Below are 22,834 nucleotides of genomic sequence, written 5' to 3' on the forward strand. Positions count from 1 at the left end.
GAATGTGGTTTCCTAATATTTTGTTGATAAATTTTTATGGATGCCTTTTATTTCTTTTTCTTGCTTGCTTTCTCTGGTTGGGACTTACAGTGTTTTTGTTGAATATGAGTAGTGAAATGGGCACCCTTATGTTTTTCCTGATTTTGGAAGAAAAGCTTTCAGTTTTTCACCATTTTGTATAATGTTAGGTATAAGCTGCTTATATATGGTGTTTACTATACCCAGTTTGTTGAGAATTTATCATGAAAGTGAAAGGCTATTGAATTTTTTTCAAATGCTTTTCCTGCATCTATTGAGAAGATTATATGATTTTTATCCTTCATTCTGCTAAGGTGGTATATCTCATTATTTATTTGGATATGGCAAACCATCCTTTCACCTCAGGGTTAAAATTCCACTGGATCATGGTGTATGAGTTTTAAATGTGCTGTTAAATTCAATTTGCTAGTATTTTGTTGAGATGCATGCATGTATATTCATCAGGGATATTGGCCTGTTGTTTTGGTATGAAGGGGTTACTGGCCTCATAAAATGAGGTTGAGAGTATTCCCTCTCTAAGTTTTTGAGAAGTGATGTTAATTCTTCTTTAAACATTTGGTAAATTCACCAGTGAATTCATCTGGTAGTGGCATCTTCTTCTGGTAGTGGCATCTTCTGAGAGATGTTTGATTACTGATTCAATCTCCTTATTCATTATTTGTCTGTTTAAATGTTCTATTTGTTCATGATTCAGTCTTGGTAAGTTGTATGTTTGTAGGAGTTATGCATTTCTTTTAAGTAAGCCAATTTATTGGCTTTTAATGATTCATAGTAATATGCCACTTTGTATTTCTGTGGTAACGTTTGTAATGTCTCTTCTTTCATTTATATATTTATTTATTAAGTCCTCTCTCTTTTTTTCTTGAATAGTCTAGCCAAAGTTTTGTCAATTTTGTTCATCCTTCAAAAGAACAGTTCTTAGATTTGTTGATATTTTCTATTGTTTTCCTTTTCTTTATTTCATTTATTACTTTTTTATTTTTAATTTTTTATTTAAATTCTAGTTAGTTAACATATACTATAATATTGTTTTCAAGAGTAGAATTTAGTGATTCATCACTTACATATAAGACAGCCTACACAAGTGCCCTCCTTAATACCCATCACCCATTGAGACCATCCCCCACCTACCTCCCTCTATTACTTCTGTTTTTTCTGTATTGTAAAAATCTTATGGTTTGTTTCCCTCTCTCTCTTTTTCCCTTTCCCATATGTTCATCTGCTTATTTCATCAATCACATATAATTGAAGTTATATAGTATTTGTCTTTCTGTACACATTCTAGCTCCATCCATGCCATTGCAAATAGCAAGATTTCATTCCTTTTGATGGGTGAGTAATATTCCATTGAATATGTATATCACATCTTCTTTATGTGGCTGAGTAATATTCCATTGAATATATATATATATATATATATATATATATATCACATCTTCTTTATCCATATCAGTCTATGGACATTTGGGCTCATTCCATAGGTTGACTAATGTTGATAATACTGCTATAAACATCATGGTACATGTAACACTTTGAATCTGAATTTTTGTATCCTTTGGGTAAATACCTAGTACTGAAAATGCTGGTTTTGTTGAAGATACTGTCTTCTTTCCACTGGGTATTCTTGATTACTTTGTCGAAGATGAGTTAACCTTATAGTTGTGGGTCCATTTCTGTCTTTTCTATTTTGTTCCATTGATCTGTGTGTCTTTTTTTGTGCCAGGACCATACTGTCTTGATGACTACAGCTTTGTAATATAGCTTAAAGTCCAGAATTGTGATGCCTCCAGCATTGCTTTTCTCTTTCAGGATTGTTTGGCTATTTGAGGTCTTTTGTGGCTCCTTACAAATTTTAGTATTGTTGGTTCTAGCTCTGTGCAAAATGCTGGTGGTGTTTCTATAGGGATTGTGTTAAACTCGCAGGTTTCTTTGGGTAGTAAAGTCATTTTAACAATGTTTGTTTTTCCAATCCATGAGCAGGGAATGCTTTTCCATTGTTTTGTGTCCTCTTCAATTTCTTTCATAAGTGTTCTATTTTTTTCAGATTACAGATATTTTACCTCTTTGGTTAGGTTATTCCTATATATCTTTTGGGTTTTTGTGCAATTGTAAATAGGATTGATTCCTTGATTCCTTTTTTTTTGATGCTTCATTATTGATGTATAGAAATGCAAGAGATTTCTGTACATTGATTTTATATCCTGAAACTTTGCTGATTTCATGTATTAGTTCTAGCAATTATTTTTGGAGTCTTTCAAGTTTTCTTCATAGAGTATCATGTTGTCTGCATATAGTGAAAGTTTGACTTCTTCCTTGCCTATTTGGATGCCTTGTATTTCTTTTTATTGTCTGATTGTGGAGACTAAGACTTCCAGTACTATGTTAAATAGTTATGATGAGAGTGGATATCCCTGTCTTGTTCCTGAAAATAGAGGAAAGCCTCTCAGTTTTTCCCATTGAGGATAATATTACATGTGGGCCTTTTGTATATGGCTGTTATGATGTTGAGGTATGTTTCATCTATCCCTACTTTGTCGAGGGTTTTTGTCAAGAATGGGTGTTATATTTTGTTTAATGCTTTTTTTTCATCTATTGAGAGGATCATATGGTTCTTTTTTCTTTCTTATATTAATGGTGTATCATATTGATTGATTTGCAAATACTGAACCAGCTCTGCATCCCAGGAATAAATCCCACTTGATAGTGGTGAATAATTCCTTTAATGTGATGTTAGATTTTATTTCCTGGTATCTTGTTGAGAACTTTTACATCCAGGTTCATCACGAATATTGGCCTGTAATTCTCCTTTTTAGTGGGGTCTTTGGTTTTGGAGTCCAGGTAATGCTGGCCTCGTAGAATGAGTTTGGAAGTTTTCCTTCCATTTCTATTTTTTGGAACACTTTAAGAAGAATAGGTATTAACTCTTCTTTAAATGTCTGCTAGAATTACCCTGTGAAGCTATCTGGCCCAGGACTTTTATTGTTGGGAGATTTTTTATTACTGATTCAATTTATTTGCTTGTTATGGGTCTTTTCAAATTATCTATTTCTTCCTTTTTCAGTTTTGGTAGTGTGTGAGTGTCTAGGAATTTGTCCATTCCTTCCAGATTGCCCAATATGTTGGCATATATATATTTTTTATAATATTATCTTACAATTGTTTCTATTTCTGTGGTGTTGTTGTGATCTCTCCTCTTTTATTCATGGTTTTATTTATTTGGGTCCTTTGTCTTTTTGACAAAACAGGTTAGGGGTTTATAATTTCTATTGATTCTTTCAAAGAACCAGCTCTTAGTTTCATTGATCTATTCTACTGGGGTATTTTTGTTTCTATATCATTTATTTATGCTCTAATCTTTATTTTTTCCCTTCCTCTGCTGGATTTAGGCTTTTTGCTCTTACTTTTCTAGCTTCTTTAAGTGTCGGGTTAGGTTGTGTCTTTGAGACATTTCATGCCTCTTCGGGTAGACCTGTATTGCAATATACTTCCCACTTGGGACTGCCTTTGCTGCATCCCATATATTTTGGATTGTCATGTTTTCATTTTCATTTGCTTCCATGTACCTATTATTTCTTCTTTAATTTCCTGGTTAACCCATTCATTCTTTAGCAGGATATTAATTTTTTAAAATTTTTTAATGATTATTTATTTTTGAGACAGAGACAGAGCATAAACAGGGGAGGGGCAGAGAGATAGGGAGACACAGAATCTGAAACAGGCTCCAGGCTCTGAGCTGTCAGCACAGAGCCCAATGTGGGGCTTGACCCCATGAACTGTGAGATCATGACCTGAGCCAAAGCCGGATGCCCAACTGACTGAGGCACCCAGGCGCCCCTAGTAGGATATTCTTTAGCCTCCATATATTTATGGTCTTTCCAAAGTTTTTCTTGTGGTTTACTTCAAGTTTCATAGCATTGTGGTCTGTAAATATGCATGGTATGATGCTTGTTGAGCACTAACTTGTGACCCAATATGTGATCTATTCTGGCTAATGCTCCATGTGCACTAAAAAAAAAATGTGTATTCTACTGCTTCAGGATGAAATTTTATGAAAATATTTTAAGTCCATCCAGTCCAGTGTGTCATTCAAACCGATTGTTTCCTTGTTGATTTTCTGCTTAATCTATCCATTGCTGTAAATGTGTGTTAAAGTCCCCTGCTATTACTGTATTATTATCAGTGAGTTTCTTAATGTTTGTTATTAATTGTTTGGCATATTTTTGTCCTGCCAATTAGGTGGCATATTTATTCACAATTGTTAGATTTTCTTAATTATGATGTAATGTCCTTCCTCATTTCGTGTTACTGTCTTTGTTTTAAAATCTAGTTTGTCCGATATAAGTATGGCTACTACAGCTTTCTTTTGATGTCTACTAGCATGAAAGATGGTTCTCCATCCTCTCACTTTCAATCCACATGTGTCTTTCAGTCTAAAATTAGTCTCTTATAGGGAGCACAGAAATGTCTCTTGGGTTTTTTTTTCCATTCTGATACCCTATGTCTTTTGATTAGAGCATTTAGTCCACTTACATTCAGTATGATTATTAGCAGGTATGAATTTAGTGCCATCGTGTTACCTTTATTTTTTTTCTTCTGGTGATGTTCTCTGTTCCTTTCTAGTCTTTGTTACTTTTAGTCCTTTTTTTTTCCCCACTCGAAGATTCCCCTTTAATATTTCTTGCAGGCCTGGCTTAGTGGTCACAAAATAGTTTAGTTTTTAATTTGTCTGGGAAACTATCTCTATTTCTATTCTGAATGACAGTTTTCTGGATAAAGAATTCTGGAATGCATATTTTTCCCATTCAGCATGTTGAATATATCATGACACTCCCTTCTGCCCTGCGAAGTTTTGGGGGACAGATCTGCTGGGAACCTGATCTTTCTTCCCTTGTAGGTTAAGGATTTTTTTTTCCCCTTGTTGCTTTCAGAATTCCTTCATTGTCTGTGTGTTTCTTTAATTTGACTGTGATATGTCTTGGTATTAGCTAGCTTTTGTTGAATTTAATGGGAGTTCTCTGTGCTTCTTGAATTTGATTATTTGTTTCCTTCCCTGGCTAGGGAAGTTTTCAGTTATACTTTTCTCAAATGAACCTTTTCCTCTCTCTTCATCTTCTTGGACTCCTCCTTATGCTTTAAGGAGTCGCTGATTTCTATAATCTACATTCATGATCCAATACTTTCCCTTCCCTCTTCTTTTCAGCTTCATTATTTTTCATATTTTTATCTTCTAAATCACTGATTCATTCATCTGCTTCATCCATCCTCATTGTCACGGCCTCCATTTTGATTTGCATCTCAGTTATAGCATTTTTAATTTCAGATTAACTAGTTTTTACTTCTTTTATCTCTGAAGTAAGGGATTCTATATTATCTTCTATGCTTTTTTTCAAGCCCAGCTAGTATCCTTATAATTTTTGTTTTAAATTCTAGTTCAGACATCTTAATTATATCTGCATTAATTAAATCCTTAGCCATTACTTCTTCCTGTTCTTTCTTTTGGGGTGAATACTTCTGTCTTGTCATATTATCAAGGTCACTGTTTTTTTTTGTATGATTGTTAGGAAAGCCTGTTATACTCCTGCTCTTAAGAGTAATGGCTATGGGGCGCCTGGGTGGCTCAGTCGGTTAAGTGGCCGACTTCGGCTCAGGTCATGATTTTGCTGTCCGTGAGTTCAAGCCCCGCGTCAGGCTCTGTGCTGACAGCTCAGAGCCTAGAGCCTGTTTCAGATTCTGTGTCTCCCTCTCTCTGACCCTCCCCCATTCACGCTCTATCTCTCTCTGTCTCAAGAATAAATAAACGTTAAAAAAATAAATAAATAAAAATAAAAAAAATTAAAAAAAGAGAGCAATGGCTATATTAAGAAGTGGTCACACCTCCATTAAAAGGAAGCTAGATCCTATATCTTTCCCCTAGAGCTGCAGCTTTGCAACACTCTGATCAGTAGACTTGGTGCATAAAAAAAGGTTTGTACTGGTCTTCTTGTGGTGTGGACTGCTGAACTAAATCTCAGGTTGACTTGCCCTTGCCCTAGTGGAGATACACCTGCAGGGCACAGGGGAGCAGGGTTTGGTGTAAGCAACTCTGAGCTCCACTTTGGTTGTGTTGTGTTGCTCACTGAAGCTGGTCAGTGCTGATGGGTAGAGGAGGGAGGAGGGGAATGGCATCACCACACTCTCATCCTAGGAGCAGGGAGCTCTTGCCTACCACTCTTTAGGAAGCCCTCACAGAAAAGCAAACAATCATTTCTCACTTCCTCAGCTTCATCTAGATCCCTGTCTTCACCCTGTCTGTGTCTGAGCTTTGTGCCTGCCAAGCAGCACATCACTCCTGTGTCTTATCTCAAGCTCTGTGGCTGGTTTTCAAAACTCCCAATTTTAGAGATGTGTGGAGCACACACACACACATCCTCTCTGGGTGAGTGTTGCTGCATCGTGGCTGGTGCTGACTTGTCCCAGAAACCAGTTGCATGACCACACAGCAGTTCATAATTTATGGTAAAGCACAGCAGAAAGCCAGCATCAAGGCTCACTGCCCTCACCTGACGTCCCCATTCCTATGTTAGTGAATGGGGCAGCTCATTGGAGCGTGCCCAGGTCTTTTGTCCCATGATTGGCCGTGCCACCTCTCCCAAATGCATTCCAAACAGGGGAACTGCTTCTCTGCATGTGACCGAGAGTATCTTCAGACCATGTTGCCCTGGGTCCCACCCTCCTTCCCCATTGGAGTACAACCCCTAAGTACAACACTGGTGATGGCATAGACCTCCAAACCTTTAGACTGTGCACTCTGCTGTTTATAAAAATGTGTAGTATTCATCCCCTCTTTTTCCCAGTCAATAGTGTTGGGGAAGAGTTTTTCTTGTATAATTCCCTATATGCACTTTCACCCTTTCTCTCTCTCTCTTTCTTTCTCACTCACTTCTCTCTCTGTCATCAGATCTCCCTCTGCATCACAGCACTCGCAGCTCTTTTCTCCCCCATATCAACTCTCCACAACTCTTACCTTCCATGATATGACATTTTTCTCAACTCTAGCTGTGCATTTTTGAACCCTCAATGCTCAGATCGATTTATTGTGTGTTCAAAATGATTTGCTATTTATCTAGCTGTGTTTGTTTGAGGGACAAGGTGAGCCTAGGGTCTCCCTACTCCTGTGCTATCTTAACTCTACTCCTATTTCATAGGAGAATAATGTAGTCTTCAGTCTCTGGCCAGACTTCCTGATTGGGCAGAGCTGGAGGCTATGCCTAACAATTTAGGGGGAAAGTTGCCTTGGCTCTTGGCCTGAGAGAGGCTGTAGACTGTGTTCTATTGTTGTATGGCATCATACTTTGGGCTTTGGCATCTAGAAGAGCCAGATGCTATGCTATCCTATGCTATGCTATGCTATGCTTTGCTATGCTATGCTATGCTATGCTATTTATGTATTTATTTAATTTGTATGTATTGTATTTGCAGTTTTATAGGGATGTTGGCTTGTTTCCTGGAATGTTTGGGGTTGTGGACTGTGCTCTGAATTTGCCTGGAATTGCTGTTTGGTCTCCCATCTCAAGAAAGGCTGGAGTCTATGCTCCACATTTTGGCAGGGCTACTTACTTGTTTTCCTGTCTGAATAGGCTATAGGATGGGCTCCAAAATTGCCTGTGGTCTATAGCCAGGCTTCCTGGTTGGGCAGGGCTGTAGGATGTGATCAACAGTTGGGCAGGGTAGCTGGCTTGCCACCCTCTGCAGGCAAAGTCATAGGATGGACTTCATGGGACAGCTTGTTGGCTGAAGACCCAAACCAGGCAGAAATGCCAACTAAGCTCCATGGCCACTTGGGACCACTGGCTCAGTTTTACAGATGCCTAGGCTCTCTGCATGGGAGCTACTGCCAATAGGAAAACAGTCTGCTTGCTCTGACCCTCACCCCCTTTTCATCTCTAGCAGATTCCCTTTAGTCTAGCCCCACTGGTTGCCTCAGTGATCTCCATGAAGTAAGATTGAATTGAAGAAGAAGAAGAAAAAAAAAAAGGATTTTGTGCCAAAATCAGATGTGCTACATCAAAGCACAAATTATTTTTGTAGCAAAATTTTCTTGATTAAAGTAGCTATGAGCACATTTACATTTTGATGAAAGCTCCTATGTCTTTGAATATTGGTAACATAATTTGCAACTTATGGAAAGACAGTCCATATATTTACTGTGTTAAGACCATTGCCATGGAATTTTTTTTAAATTTTTTTTCAATGTTTATTTATTTTTGGGACAGAGAGAGGCAGAGCATGAACGGGGGAGGGGCAGAGAGAGAGGGAGACACAGAATCAGAAGCAGGCTCCAGGCTCCGAGCCATCAGCCCAGAGCCTGACGCGGGGCTCGAACTCCCGGACCGCGAGATCGTGACCTGGCTGAAGTCGGACGCTTAACCGACTGCGCCACCCAGGCGCCCCTGGAATATTTAATTATAGGATATTTGGACAAAGATCTGATTTCTTCAGAGGAAAGCAAGTAACTCCATTTAGAAGTCCACCGGCTCTGATATTCTTAATTTATTAATTAGAAAACTAGTTATCAATATATGGAATAAAGAATTTAAATACAGAAGTCACAAAAATACAGGCTTATTGCTGAAACAGTAAATAAAGGTAGCATTTTGTTTTGTTTTGTTTATTCAAGTTTTACTTAAATTCTACTTAGTTAAAATAGAGTGTAATATTAGTGTCAGGTGTAGAATTTAGTGATTCATCATTTATGTACAACATCCAGTGCTCATCACAAGTGCCCTCCTTAGTACCCATATCTAACCCATCGCCCTTGTCCATCTCCCCTCTATTAACCCTCAGTTTGTTCTATATAGTTAAGGATCTATTTCCCGATTTGCCTTTTTTTTAAATTTCCCTGTGTTCATCTGTTTTGTTTCTTAAATTCTACGTATGAGTGAAATCATACCATATTTTTCTTTCTATAACTGACTTATTTCACTCAACATAATACACTCTAGCTCCATCCAAGTCGTTGCAAATAGCAAGATTCTATTCTTTTTTATGGCTGAGTAATATTCCAACGTGTGTGTGTGTGTGTGTGTGTGACATCTTTTTTTACCTATTCATCAGCCGATGGACATTTACACTCTTTCTATAACTTGACTATTTTAGATAATGCTGCTATAAATGTCAGGATGCATGTATCCCTTTGAATTAGTATTTTTGTATCCTTTGGGTAAATACTTAGTAGTGTATTTGCTGTGTTATAGGGCAGTTCTATTTTTAACTTTCTGAGGAATCTCCATACTATTTTCCAGAGTGGCTGCACCAGTTTGCATTCCCGCCAACAGTGTAAGAGTGTTCCTCTTTTTCTGTATCCTTGCCAATACCTTTTGTTTCCTGTGTTGTTAATTGTAGTCATTCTGACTGGTGTGAGGTGGTATCATGGTTTTGATGTGTATTTCCTTGATGATAAGTGATGTTGATCATGTTTTCACGTGTCTGTTAGCCATATGTATGTCTTCTTTAAAAAATGTCTATACACGTCTTCTGCCAATTTTTTAATTGGATTATTTGGGTATTGGGTGTTGAGTTTGATAAGTTATTTTTACATTTTGGATACTAACACTTTATCAGATCTGTCATTTGCAAGTATCTTCTCTCATACCAAAGGTTGCCTTTTAGTTTTGTTGATTGCTTCCTTTGCTGTGCAGCTTTTAATCTTGATGAAGTCCAAATAGCTTATTTTTGCTTTTGTTTCTCTTGCCTCAGGAAACATATTTAGTAAGAAGTTGCTCTGGCCCATATCAAAGAGGTTACTGCCTGTATTATTCTCTAGATTTTTATGGTTACCTGTCTCACATTTAGGTCTTTCATCCATTTTGAATTTATTTTTGTGTATCATATAATAATAACATGGTCCATTTTCATTCTTCTTGTTGCTGTCCAGTTTTCCCAACATTTGTTGAAGAGATTGTCTTTTCCATTGGATATTCTTTCCTGCTTTGTCCAAGGTAAGTTGACCACATAGGTAACATTTGTAATGAGAGGAGAATGGAATAAAATATCCTAGACATATTGTGACAATTGATTAACTGTTTAAAGTAAATAAACTCAGGTTTCCATTCAAAGCATACACCTAGAAAAATCAGAGAAATTTTTTTCAAACCCTTTCTCCTTTGCTACAAAAGAAAACCATGATCTGTGTACAAAAAGTTATATATCATGGCCAAGTGGGATTTTACTCAGGTATAAAGGGCTGGTTCAATATTCAAAAATCAATTAATGTAGTCCATCACATCAACAGGCTAAAAAAGAAACACCAATAAGCATACCAATAGATACAGAAAAAGCATTTGGTAAAAATACAACACCCATTTTTGATAAAAACTTTCAAACTAAGAAGAGGGGAAACTTCTCAACATGATAAAGAAAATCTACAAAAGCTTACATCTAGCATCATACATAATGGTGAGAAGTCAGAACCTTTCCCACAATGATCAGCAACAAGACAAGAAGTCTTTTCTCACTATTACTTTTCAACTTTGTATTGGAAGTTCTTGTTAATGCATTAATGCAAGATAAAGAAATAAAAGGGATGTAGATTTAGAACAAAAAGCAATAATAAAACTTTGTTCAAAGGTGACATCATTGCCTATGTAGAAAATCTGAAATAGTTGACAAAAAACAAACAAAAAACCCTCTGGAGCTAAATGAATATAACAAAGTTGTAGGATATAAGGTTAATATAATGTAAAATGGCCAGGGGTGCCTGTGTGGCTCATTAAGTGTCTGACTTTGGCTTAGGTCATGATCTCACAGCTTATATGTTCGAGCCCCACATTGGGCTCTGTGCTGACAGCTCAGAGCCTGGAGCCTGCTTCGGATTCTGTGTCTCCCTATCTCTCTCTGCTCCTCCCCCACTCACACTCTGTCTTTCTTGCTCAAAAAATAAATACATTAATTTTTTTTTTAATGGCCATTGCTTTCCTGTATACCAACAATGAGTAACTGGAATTTGAAATTAAAAACACAATGCCATTTACGTTTGCCACCATTTACATAAGTCACCCCCAAAATGAAATACTTGTGTAAAATCTACAAAATGTGTATAAGATCCATATAAGGAAAATTACAAAACTCTGGTGAAAGAATTCAAACGAGATAAATAAATGGAGAGGTGTTCCATGTTTGTGGATAGGAAGAATCAGTATTGTGTAAATGCCAGTTCTTCCCAACTTTATCTATAGATTCAATGCAGTCCCAATCAAAATCCCAGCAAGACATGTAGACATTGACACGCTGATTCTCAAGTTTATGTGGCAAGGAAAAAGACACAAAATATCCAACACCATATTTAAAGAGAAGAACAGGGGCGCCTGGGTGGCTCAGTTGGTTAAGCGTCCAATTTTGGCTCAGGTCATGATCTCAGGGTTTGTGAGTTCAAGCCCTGTGTTGGGTTCTGTGCTGACAGCTCAGAGCCTGGAGGCTGCATTGGATTCTTTCCCACTGTCTCTGCTCCTCACCTGTTCTCTCTCTCTCTCTCTCTGTTCCTCCCCTGTTCTCTCTGTCTCTCTCTCTTTTTCTCAAAAATAAATATTTAAAAAATATATTAAAAAAATAAAGAGAAGAACAAAGCTGGAGAATTTTCACTATTTGACCTTAAGACTTATAAAGCTACAATAATCTAGACATTATGATACTGGTGAAAGAATGACAAATAGATCTATGGAATAGAATTGAGAGTCTGGTAATAGACCCATATAAAAATAGTGAACTGATCTTTGATAAAGGAGTAAAGGCAATAAAATGGAGACAAGTTAGTCTTTTCAGTAAATAGTGTTGGAATAACTGGACATCCATAGGCAAAAAAAAAATGGGCACAGACTTTATATTCTTCACAAAAATTAACTCAAAATGCATCACAGAGCTAACTGTAAAATGCAAAACTATAAAACACCTAGAACCTGACATAAAAGAAAATCTTGATGACCTTGGGATTGGTGATGACATTTTAGTACAACACCAAAGGCACAGTCTATGAAGACAAAAAAAACTTGGTAGGCTGGACTTCATTAAACTGAAAAATTCTGCTTTGAGGGGCACCTGGGTGGCTCTGTCAGTTAAGCATCCAACTTCAACTCAGGTCATGATCTCATGGTTTGTGAGTTCCAGCCCTGCATCAGGCTCTGTGCTGACAACTCAGAGCCTGGAGCCTGCTTTGGATTCTGTGTCTCCCTCTCTCTCTTCCCCTCCCCCATTCACATTCTCTCCGTCTCTCTCTCAAAAATAAATAAACATTAAAAAAACTAACGCTGTAACAAGAGAAAGAAGGACATTACATCATAATTAATGGATCTATCCAAGAAGATCTAACAATTGTAAATATTTGCATCCAAATTGGGAGCACACAAATATATCATTCAATTAATAATAAACATAAAGAAACTCATTGATAATAATACCATAATAGTAAACTTTAATACCCCACTTTACAGCATGGGCAGATCGTCTGAGCAGAAAATCAACAAGGAAACAGTGGGTTTGAATGACACACTTGACCAGGTGTACTTCAGAGATAAATTCAGACCATTTCATCCTAAAGCAGAAAAATACACATTCTTCCTAAGTGCATATAGATCGTTTTCCAAAACAGAACACATACTAGGTCACAAATCAGCCCTCAACTGGTACAGAAAGATTGAAATCATACCATGCATATTTTCAGATCACAACACTATGAAGCCTGAAATTAACTACAGGAAAAAATGTGGAAAGCCCTCAAATACATGGAAGTTAAAACTCATCCTACTAAAGAATGGATGGGTTAACCAGGAAATTAAAGAAGAAATGATAAAAAATACGTGCAAACCAATGAAAATACACAAGAGTCCAAACCCTTTGTGGTGCAGCAAAAGCAATCCTAAGAGGAAATTACATTGCAATTCCAGCCTATCTAAAGAAGCAAGAAAGGTCCCAAATACACAACCTCACCTTAAACCTAAAGAAGCTACAAAAGGAGCAGCAAATAAAGCCTAAAGCCAGCAGATGAAGGGTAAAAATAGAGGTTACGGTAGAAATAAAAGATATAGAAACAAACAAACAAAACCCAGTAGAACAGATCAATGAAACTGACAGCTGGTACTTTGAAAAAAATAAATGAATTGATAACCCCCAAGCCAGATTTATCAAAAAGAAAAGAGAAAGGATCCAAATACATAAAACAATACATAAGAAAGGAGAGATCACAAACACCAGAGAAATACAAACAATTATAAGAATACTATGAAAATTATATGCTAAAAAATTGGGCAATATGGAAGGAATGGACAAATTCCTAGAAACACACTACCAAAACTGAAAAAGAAGAAATAGATAATTTGAACATACCCATAACAAGCAAAGAAATTGAATTGGTTATAAAAAAAAATCTCCCACCAAACCAGAGTCCTGGGCGAGTTGGCTTCCCAGAGAAATTCTACCAGACATTTAAAGAAGAATTAATGCCAATTCTCCTCAAACTCTTCCAAAAAATAGAAATGGAAGGAAAACTTCCAAACTCATTCTACGAGGCCAGCATTACCTTGATTCCAAAACCAAAGACCCCACTAAAAAGGAAAATTACAGGACAATATCCCTGATGAAACTGGATGCAAAAATTCTCAACAAGATACTAGCAATTTGAATTCAACAGTGCATTAAGAGAATTATTCACCTGTATCAAATGGGATATATTCCTGGGATGCAGGGGTGGTTGGATATTCACAAATCAATCAATGTGATACCCCACATTAATGAAAGAAATGATATGATCCTGTAAATAGAAATGCAGAAAAAGCATTTGACAAAATACAGCATCCACTCTTGGTAAAAATCCTGAAGAAAATGGCAATAGAAGGAACATATCTCAACATCATCAAAACATCCACAGCTAATATCATCCTCAATGGGTAAAAACTGAAAGCTTTCCCCCTAAGATCAGGAACATGACAGGGATATCCACTCTCACCACTTTTGTTCAACATAGTACTGTAAGTCCTAGCCTCAGCAATCAGACAACAAAACAAAATAAAAGGCATCCTAAATGGCAAGGAAGAACTCAAACTTTTGCTCTTCACAGATGACATAATACTCCACATGGAAAGCCCAAAAGACTCCACCAAAAAACTTCTAGAGCTGATACATGAAGTCAGTGAAGTCACAGGATATAAAATCAATGTACAGAAATTGGTTGCATTTCTATATGCCAGTAATGAAGCAGCAGAAAGAGATATCAAGGAATCAATCCCATTTGTAATGTCACCAAAAACCATAAGATACCTGGGAATAGACCTAACCAAAGTGGTAAAATATCTGTATGCTGAAAACTATAGAGCTTATGAAAGAAGTTGAAGAAGACACAAAGAAATAGAAAAGCATCTCATGCTCATGGATTGGAAGAATATTATTAACATATCAATACGACCCAAAGCAATCTACACATTCAATGCAATCTCTATCAAAGTAACACCAATATTCTTCACAGAGCTAGGACAAACAATCCTAAAATTTGTATGGAACCATGTAAAATCCCAAATAGCCAAAGTCATGTTGAAAAATAAAACTGAAGTTGGAGGCATCACAATCCCAGACTCTAATCTGTATTACAAAGCTGTAATCATCAAGACACTATGGAATGGGCACAAAAACACAGACACATAGATAAATGGAATAGAATACAGAGCCCAGATATGGACACACATATGTATAGCCAACTAATCTTAGAGCAGAAAAGAATATCCAAAGGAAAAAACTCTCTTCAACAAATGGTGATGGGAAAACCTGACAGCAACATGCAGAAGAATGAAACTGGACCATTTCTTACACCATACACAAAAATAAACTCACAATGGATGATAGACCTACATATGAGACAAGAAACCATCAAAATCCTACAGGAGAAAACAGGCAGCAAACTCTTTGACCTTGGCCACAGCAACGTCTTGACATGTCTCCAAAGGCAAGGTAATAAAAGCAAAAATAAACTATTGGAACATCATAAAGATAAAAAGATTATTCACAGTGAAGGAAACAATCAACAAAACTTAAAGGCAACTGATGGAATGGTAGACAATATTTGCAAATGACATTAGGATAAAGGGTTAGTATCAAAAATCTATGAAGACTTACCAAACTCAACATCAAAAAAAAATAGACAACCCAGTGAATAAGTGGGCAGAAGACATGAACAGACACGTTTGCAAAGACATCAGATGGCTGACACATGAAAAGATGCTGAACATCGCTCATCATCAGACAAAATACAAATCAAAACCACAATGAGATACCACCTCACACCTGTCAGAATGACTAAAATTAATAACTCCAGAAACAACACATAATGGTGAGGATGTGGAGAAAGGGGAGCCCTATTGCACTTTTGGTGGGAATTCAAACTGGTGCAGCCACCCTGGTAAACAGTATGGAGGTTCCTCAAAAAAATTAAAAATAGAACTATGCTATGACCCAGAAATTGTACTACTAGGTATTTATCCAAAGGACACAAAAATGCTGATTAGAGGGGCACCTTCACTGCAATGTTTGTATCAGCGTTAATAATAATAGCCAAATTATGGAAAGAGCCCAAATGTTCATTGACTGATGAATGGATAAAGATGTGGGACACACACACACACACACACACACACAGTGGAATACTATTTGGCAATGAAAAAAATGATATCTTGTCAACAACATGGATGGAACTTGAGGGTATTATGCTAAGCAAAATAAGTTAGAGAAGGACAGATATTATATGATTTCACTCATGTGGAATTCGAGAAACACAACAAATTAACATAGGGGAAGGGAAGAAAAAATAAGATAAAATAGGGAGGCAAACCATAAGAGACTCTTAAATACAGAGAACAAACTGAGCGTTGCTAGAGGGGAGGTGGGTGGGAGGATGGATTAAAAGGGTGATGAGTATTAAGGAGGGTACTTTTTGGGGTGAGAACACAGTGTCATGTGTGATAGAGGAATCTCTGGATTCTACTCCTGAAACCAAGACTACACTGTTTTAACTAACTTGAATGTGTGTGTGTGTGTGTGTGTGTTTATGTGTGTGTTAATTATGAAACTACAATAATTAGATAATTTGGTGATGAGTTAAAAGTAGAACTATAGAACAGACTAGAAGTCAGAAACTGGCCAAAATAGATACAGAGAGTTTATATATAATAAAGATGGCAAGACAACTCTGTGGGAAAAAGATGGATTGTTCAAAAACAGTATTTGGGGAGTAGTGTCAGGAAAGATTGTGTTGTAGAAAGGGCCATGAAACCATCTCTCCACCTAGAAAATAGCTTTACTTGTAAAAATTATCTGAAGTGACTAGATTAGAACCATGGATTCTATTTGAACTATTGCTACTTTCAGGGGAAAGCTTAGCTGACAAATGATGGATATTATCAGTCAATTTCAGCTACTAATTCTCCAATCTCCAGGCCCATGGCAGGAAACTATGGGACAGCAACATGCATTTGAAGCATGACTCGCTGGAGCCAGGGTGGACAATAGGGACATTGTCCTCTAAGGATTGGGGTTTGTGTTCTGATTTTTGATAATTTCTGCTCACTGAGGTGTAGGCACCAAGGCTGGTAATTGTTTCACACCTACCAGCTAAGGTGGGTTCCAAAGTATGTAGAGGAGATGGACCTGCAGCTTTTTTGGTGGGGGGGAGGCATTAAAAAACAAATGCATGTACAGGATAATTTAGAAAGCCATAGTGCATGCCCAAGGAAAGACATAGTCTCAGAAAAACCCCAAGAAGATCTCAAATTTCACCTCAGCCTGATTTCCAGCAAAGAGACACCCTGCAATAATAACATAAAAACCAGTAAAATCCTGGATATCGGAAAGAGATTGTGATTTCCAGAGTTACCACATCATAAGATTCAAGTGTTCGGCTTTCAGCAAAAGATCATAAGGCATACAAAGAAACATGAGAATGTGACTCATTCAACAGAACAAAATAAATCTACAGGAAACATACCTGAGGAAGCACAAGTGTCACACATAATAGACAAAGACTTTAAAGCTAACAGAAGTCATAGACAAAGAAAGAGAAATAATGGATGAATGAAATGAGGATATCAGTTAAGGGAAATAATACAAAGGAACCAAAAGGGAATTTTGGACTTGAAAGTTAAAATGACTGAAGTGAAAAATACTCTTGAGAGGTTCAGCAGATTTGAGCAAGCAGTAAAATGAATCAGTTAATTTGAAGTAAGGTCAATGGAAGTTATTGAGTCTGATAAATAGGAAGAAAAAATGAAAAGTGAACACAGCCTGAGAGACCTGTGGGGCACCACAAAGCTGAACAATAGACCAACATAAACAATTGTGGGAATTCCATGAGAAGAGAGATAGAAAGGAGCAGAAATTTGGGGTTTTTTTTTGGGGGGGGTGTTGAGTTTAATAAGTTCTTTATATATTTGGGGCACTAGCCATTCATCAGATATGTCATTTGCAAACATCTTCTCCCATTCCAAAGGTTGCCTTTTAGGTTTTTTTTTTAATTTACTTTGCTACTAAGTGAAATAAGTGTTGTCAGAGAAAGACAAATACCGTATGATTTTACTTATATGTGGAATTTAAGAAACAAAATAGATGAATATAGGGGGAAAGAAGAGAGAGACAAACCAGAAAACAAACTGTATACTATAGAGAAAAAACTGAGGGTTGCTGGAGAAGAGATGGGTCAGGGAATGGGTTAAATGGGTGATGAGTATTAAGGAGGGCAGTAGTTGTGATGAGCACTGGGTGTTGTATGCAAATGATGAATTACTAACTTCTGCACCTGAAACTAATATTACATTTTATATTAACCAACTTGAACTTAAATACAAGAGTATAAAAAAAGCAATCATTGAGCTATGCTTTTGGGTACAGAATGTATAAAGATATGATCTGTGATAACAATAGCAGAAAGAGGGGCAATGGAAGTGTATGGAAGTAACTTTTGTAGACTACTAGAGTTCAGTTGGGATGAATTCAGATATTGTTATGACTTTACAATATTAAATGTAATTCCCATAGTCATAAAGAAAATATCTATACAATATATCCAGAGGAAAATGAGAAGGTAATTAAGTATTTTTAAAAAATTAATTAAATATAAAAGAAGGCAATAATGAAGGAAATGAGGGATGCAAAAGCTATAAGGCTTATAATAAATAACATAACGGCAAAAGTAAGTCTATCCTATCAATAATTAATTTAAGTGTAAATGGATAAAATATTTCAATCAAAATAAATACATTTGCAGAAGAGATTTAAAAAACATGATGCAACTATATACTCTACGCAAGAGACTCATTTTAGCTCCAAAGAGAAGATTAAAAAGTAAAGGATGGAAAAAAAATTCTATATAAATAGTAAACAATAGAATACTGTGTTGGCTATACCAATACCAGAAACAATAGACGGAGATTTTAAAAGGTTATAGACAACAGAGAAGGACATTTTATATTAATAAAGTGTCAATACAGAAAGAGGACATAACACGTATAAACATTTACATACCTAGTAGACACTTTATGAATCAAACATTGACAGAATTGTAGAAGCAAACATTGACAGAATTGGAGGGAGAAATAGTTGTAAAATAACAGTTGAAGACTTTAATACATCATTTTCCATAATGTGTGGATAAAGTAGGCAGAAGATGAGTAAGGAAATAAAAAAAACTTGAACAACATAATAAACCAACTAGACCTAATCAACGTTTACAGAACACTCAACCCAACAAAAAAGAATACACATTATTCTCAAGTACACATAGGACATTCTCCAAGAAAGACCACATGTTAAGACATAAAACAAGTCTTTGTAGATTTGAAAAGATACATATACAAAATAACTTCTTCAACAATATGGCATGAATTTAGAAATCAGATAAAGAAAACTGGAAAATTCACAAATTGCAGAAATTAAACAACATCAAACAAATCGGTCAAAAAAGAAATTACAAAGAAAATTAGAAAATATTTAAATATGAATGAAAACAAAAACACTGGACCACTTTCTCACACCATACACAAGAATAAATTCAAAACGGTTTAAAGACCTACGTGTGAAACTTGAAACCATAAAAATCCTAGAGGAGGACACAGGCAGTAACCTCTTTGACATCTCCCATAGCAACTTCTTTCTGGATATGTCTCCTGATGCAAGGGAAACAAAACCAAAAATAAACTACTGGGACGTATTCAAAACAAAAAGCTTATGCACAGCAAACAGTCAACAAAAGTAAAAGACAACCTACTGAATGGGAGAATATATTTGGAAAGGACATACCTAATAAAGGGTTAGTATCCAAAATATACAAACAATGTATAAAACTCAACACGGAAAAATGAATAATCCAAGTTAAAAAATGGGTAGAAGACATAAATAGACATTTTTCCAAAGATTACATACAGATGGCCAATAGGCACATGAAAAGATGCTGAACATCACTGATCATCAGGGATACAAATCAAAACTACAATGAGATATCACCTCATATTTTTAAAATGGCTAAAATCAACAACACAAGAACAACATGTTTTGGTGAGTATGTGAAGAAAGGGAAACCCTCCTGCACTGTTGGTGGGAATACAAACTAGTGCAGCCAGTGTAGAAGACAGTATAGAGGTTCCTCAAAAAGTTAAAAATAGAACTACCCTAAGATCCAGCAATTGTATTATGAGGTATTTACCCAAAAAACAAAAACACTAATTCCAAGGGATACATGAACCCCTATGTTTATAGCAGCATTATATTCTCTACAATAGCCAAATTATTGAAAGAGCCCAAATGCCCATCAACTGATGAATGGATAAGAAAATGTGATATATGTATACACTAGAATATTATTCAGCCATAAAAAGAATGAAATCTTGCCATTTGTAAGGACATGGATGGGGCTAGTGAGCCAAATGAGCAAAGGGAAAAAAAAGGGAGAGAGAGGCAAACCAAGAAACAATCTTAGCTATAGAGAACAAACTGATGGTTACCAGAGGGGAGGTGGGGGGAGATGAGTTAAATAGGTAATGGGGATTAAGGAGTACACTTATGATGAGCACTGGGTGTTGTATGGAAGTGTTGAATCACTATGTTGTCCACCTTAAACTAATATTACACTGTATGTTAACTAACTGGAATTTAAATAAAAACTTTAAGAAATAAGTAAAATTATCTGTTTGCAAATGATTTGATTTTATATGTAGAAAATGCTAAAGATTTTGTGTACACACACACACACACACACACTGATAGAACCAAAGAATGAATTCAGGAAAGTTGAGGATGCAAAATCAAAAATTAAATATCAGTTGTGTTCCTGTAAATGAACTGTGGACAATCCAAAAAGGAAATTAAGAAAACAATTTCATTTACAATAGCATCAAAGCCATACAATACTTAGAAATAAACCTAACTATGGAAGTGAAAGACTTGTACACTGAAAACAAGAAAATATTGCTGAAAGAAGTTTTGTGGGGTTTTTTTGCTGAAAAAAAGTTTTAGAAGACACAAATAAAGGGAAAGACATCCTATGTTTATGTATTTGAAGGTTTAATATTATTAAGATGACCATACTACCCAAAGTGCTCTCTCTACTGATTCAACACAATCCCTATCACAGTCCCAACATACCTTTTTCAGAAATGAAGAAAACATCCCAAAATTCATATAGAATCTTAATGGACCTCAGATAGCCAAAACAATTTTGAAAAAGAACCAGTTTTGAGGCCTGACTTTAAAATATTACAAAGTTACAGTTATCCAAAGAGTGTACTGTCATAAAGACAGACAAAAAGAGCAGTGGAATAGAATAAAGATCCTAGCAATATATTTTTGTATATATGGTTAAATTATATTTAACAAAGGTGCCAAGACCATTTAATGGGGAAAGGGCTGTCTTGTAAACAAATGGTGATGGGAGCTTTTCCACCTGCTCCCCCTCCCACTAGTGCCACTCCTGCTATACCATCAGCTCAGAGCTCCCAGTTCCTGTAAAGCTAGCGCCAACCTCATCTTTCTCCAGCCAGAGTCGTAATCATCTACTGGAACCTCATTAGCCATGATGAGATGTTCTCTGACATCTATATGATCTGCAGATCATAGATGGGCTGTGCCTGGAGGTGGAGGGGAGGATGGTCAGTAGGACAGAGGGTAACATTGGTGACTTGCTCATCAGTGGAAATGCCTCTGATAACGGCACCAAATGCAAATATACCAAAAGCACAGTGAGACATAACTTTCAGGAAAACAGCTTCACAAAAGAAGCCTACAAGAAGTAAATTGAAGATTACATGAAATCAACAAAGGCAAACTTGAAGAACAGAGGCCAGAAAGAATAAAACCTTTTATAACAAGGGCCACAGAACAAATCAAGCACATCCTTGCTAATTTCTTTTTTTTTTAAGTTTTATTTTTTTAATTTTTAATTTATTTATTTTTAAAATATGAAATTTATTGTCAAATTGGTTTCCATTCAACACCCAGTGCTCATCCCAACAGGTGCCCTCCTCAATACCCATCACCCACCCTCATCCTTGCTAATTTCAAAAACTACCAGTTCTTTATTGGTGAAAATACGAATCCAGATGGCATGGTTGCTCTGCTGGACTATTTTGAGGATGGTGTAACCACAAATATGATTTTCTTTAAGGATGGTTTAGAAATGGAAAAATGTTAAGGAATTTGGCTATTGCTTTGGATGTATCGCCTGTTGTCATAACTGGCTGCTGCTCTTCATCCACACAACGCTGGGATTTAAACAAATAGGATTGATGTCATCTTGAGCTCTTCATTTATTTTGACCTTGATTTACTTAGAAAAGCATTGTTTTTAAGAAAAAAGAAAGTCATGTAGGTTTATAATAATGAAATGCATTTAAACTCATTTGAAAGAATTCCTCTTAGTTTAATACATATTTAAATCCATCCTGTGCAGTGTCTTGGAGAAGCTAGAGCCTGGTTGTAGACTATTGCTAGAAAGCACAAGACTGCCTGCAGATAATTTCTACAGTGAAAACTACTTCTGGGACTGGAATATAAAAAACAAGAACAAAAAGTCTTACTTCTGAGTTCAAGTAAAGGGAAAGGCCATAAGTATAGCTGTGCCAACATTTGAAGTGGATTCCTTACACATTTCATCACCTACAAATGGAAGTGTTTAATTATGGAAGCGATTACCAAAAGAAATAAAAAGAGACCAATACAAATGGAAGAAAATACAAAAAAGAAATACAAAACAAAGCAAACAAACATAAAACCAGATATGATGATGGGAAAGCTGGGTATCTATATCCAAAAGAAATTGGGGCCCTTCTCTTGTACCATATACAAAAAATAACTCAAAATAGATTAAAGACCTAAATGCAAGAACCCAAATTATAGAACTCTTACATAAAACAGAAGGAAAAATCTTTATAAATTGGACTTGGCAATTATTTCTTCAATATAACACCAAAAGTACAAGGAACAAAAGGTAAAGTAGACAGATGGGACTACATCAAACATTAAAAAACTTTTGTGAATCAAAGAGCATGATCAACAGAATGAAAGGTACCCTATGAAGGGGAGAAGATAATTGAAAATTATTATGTGCCTAATAATGGATAAATATTTAGAACTTTTTTATTTTAATTTTTAAAAATGTACATCCAAATTAGTTAGCATGTAGTGAAACAATGATTTCAGGAGTAGATTCCTTAATGCCCCTTACCCATTTAGCCCATCCCCCCTCCCACAACCCCTCCAGTAACCCTCAGTTTATTCTCCATATTTATGAGTCTCTTCTG

At 36.2% G+C, this 22,834-nt stretch overlaps 1 pseudogene; it reads left to right on the forward strand.

Moving 5' to 3' along the window:
- The window catches only part of LOC122477112, a 43,656-nt pseudogene extending 21,723 nt beyond the window's left edge, over positions 1 to 21,933 (forward strand).
- The last annotated feature ends 901 nt before the right edge of the window (positions 21,934 to 22,834 follow it).

Source organism: Prionailurus bengalensis, chromosome X (genome assembly GCF_016509475.1).
Source record: "Prionailurus bengalensis isolate Pbe53 chromosome X, Fcat_Pben_1.1_paternal_pri, whole genome shotgun sequence".
NCBI lineage: Eukaryota > Metazoa > Chordata > Mammalia > Carnivora > Felidae > Prionailurus > Prionailurus bengalensis.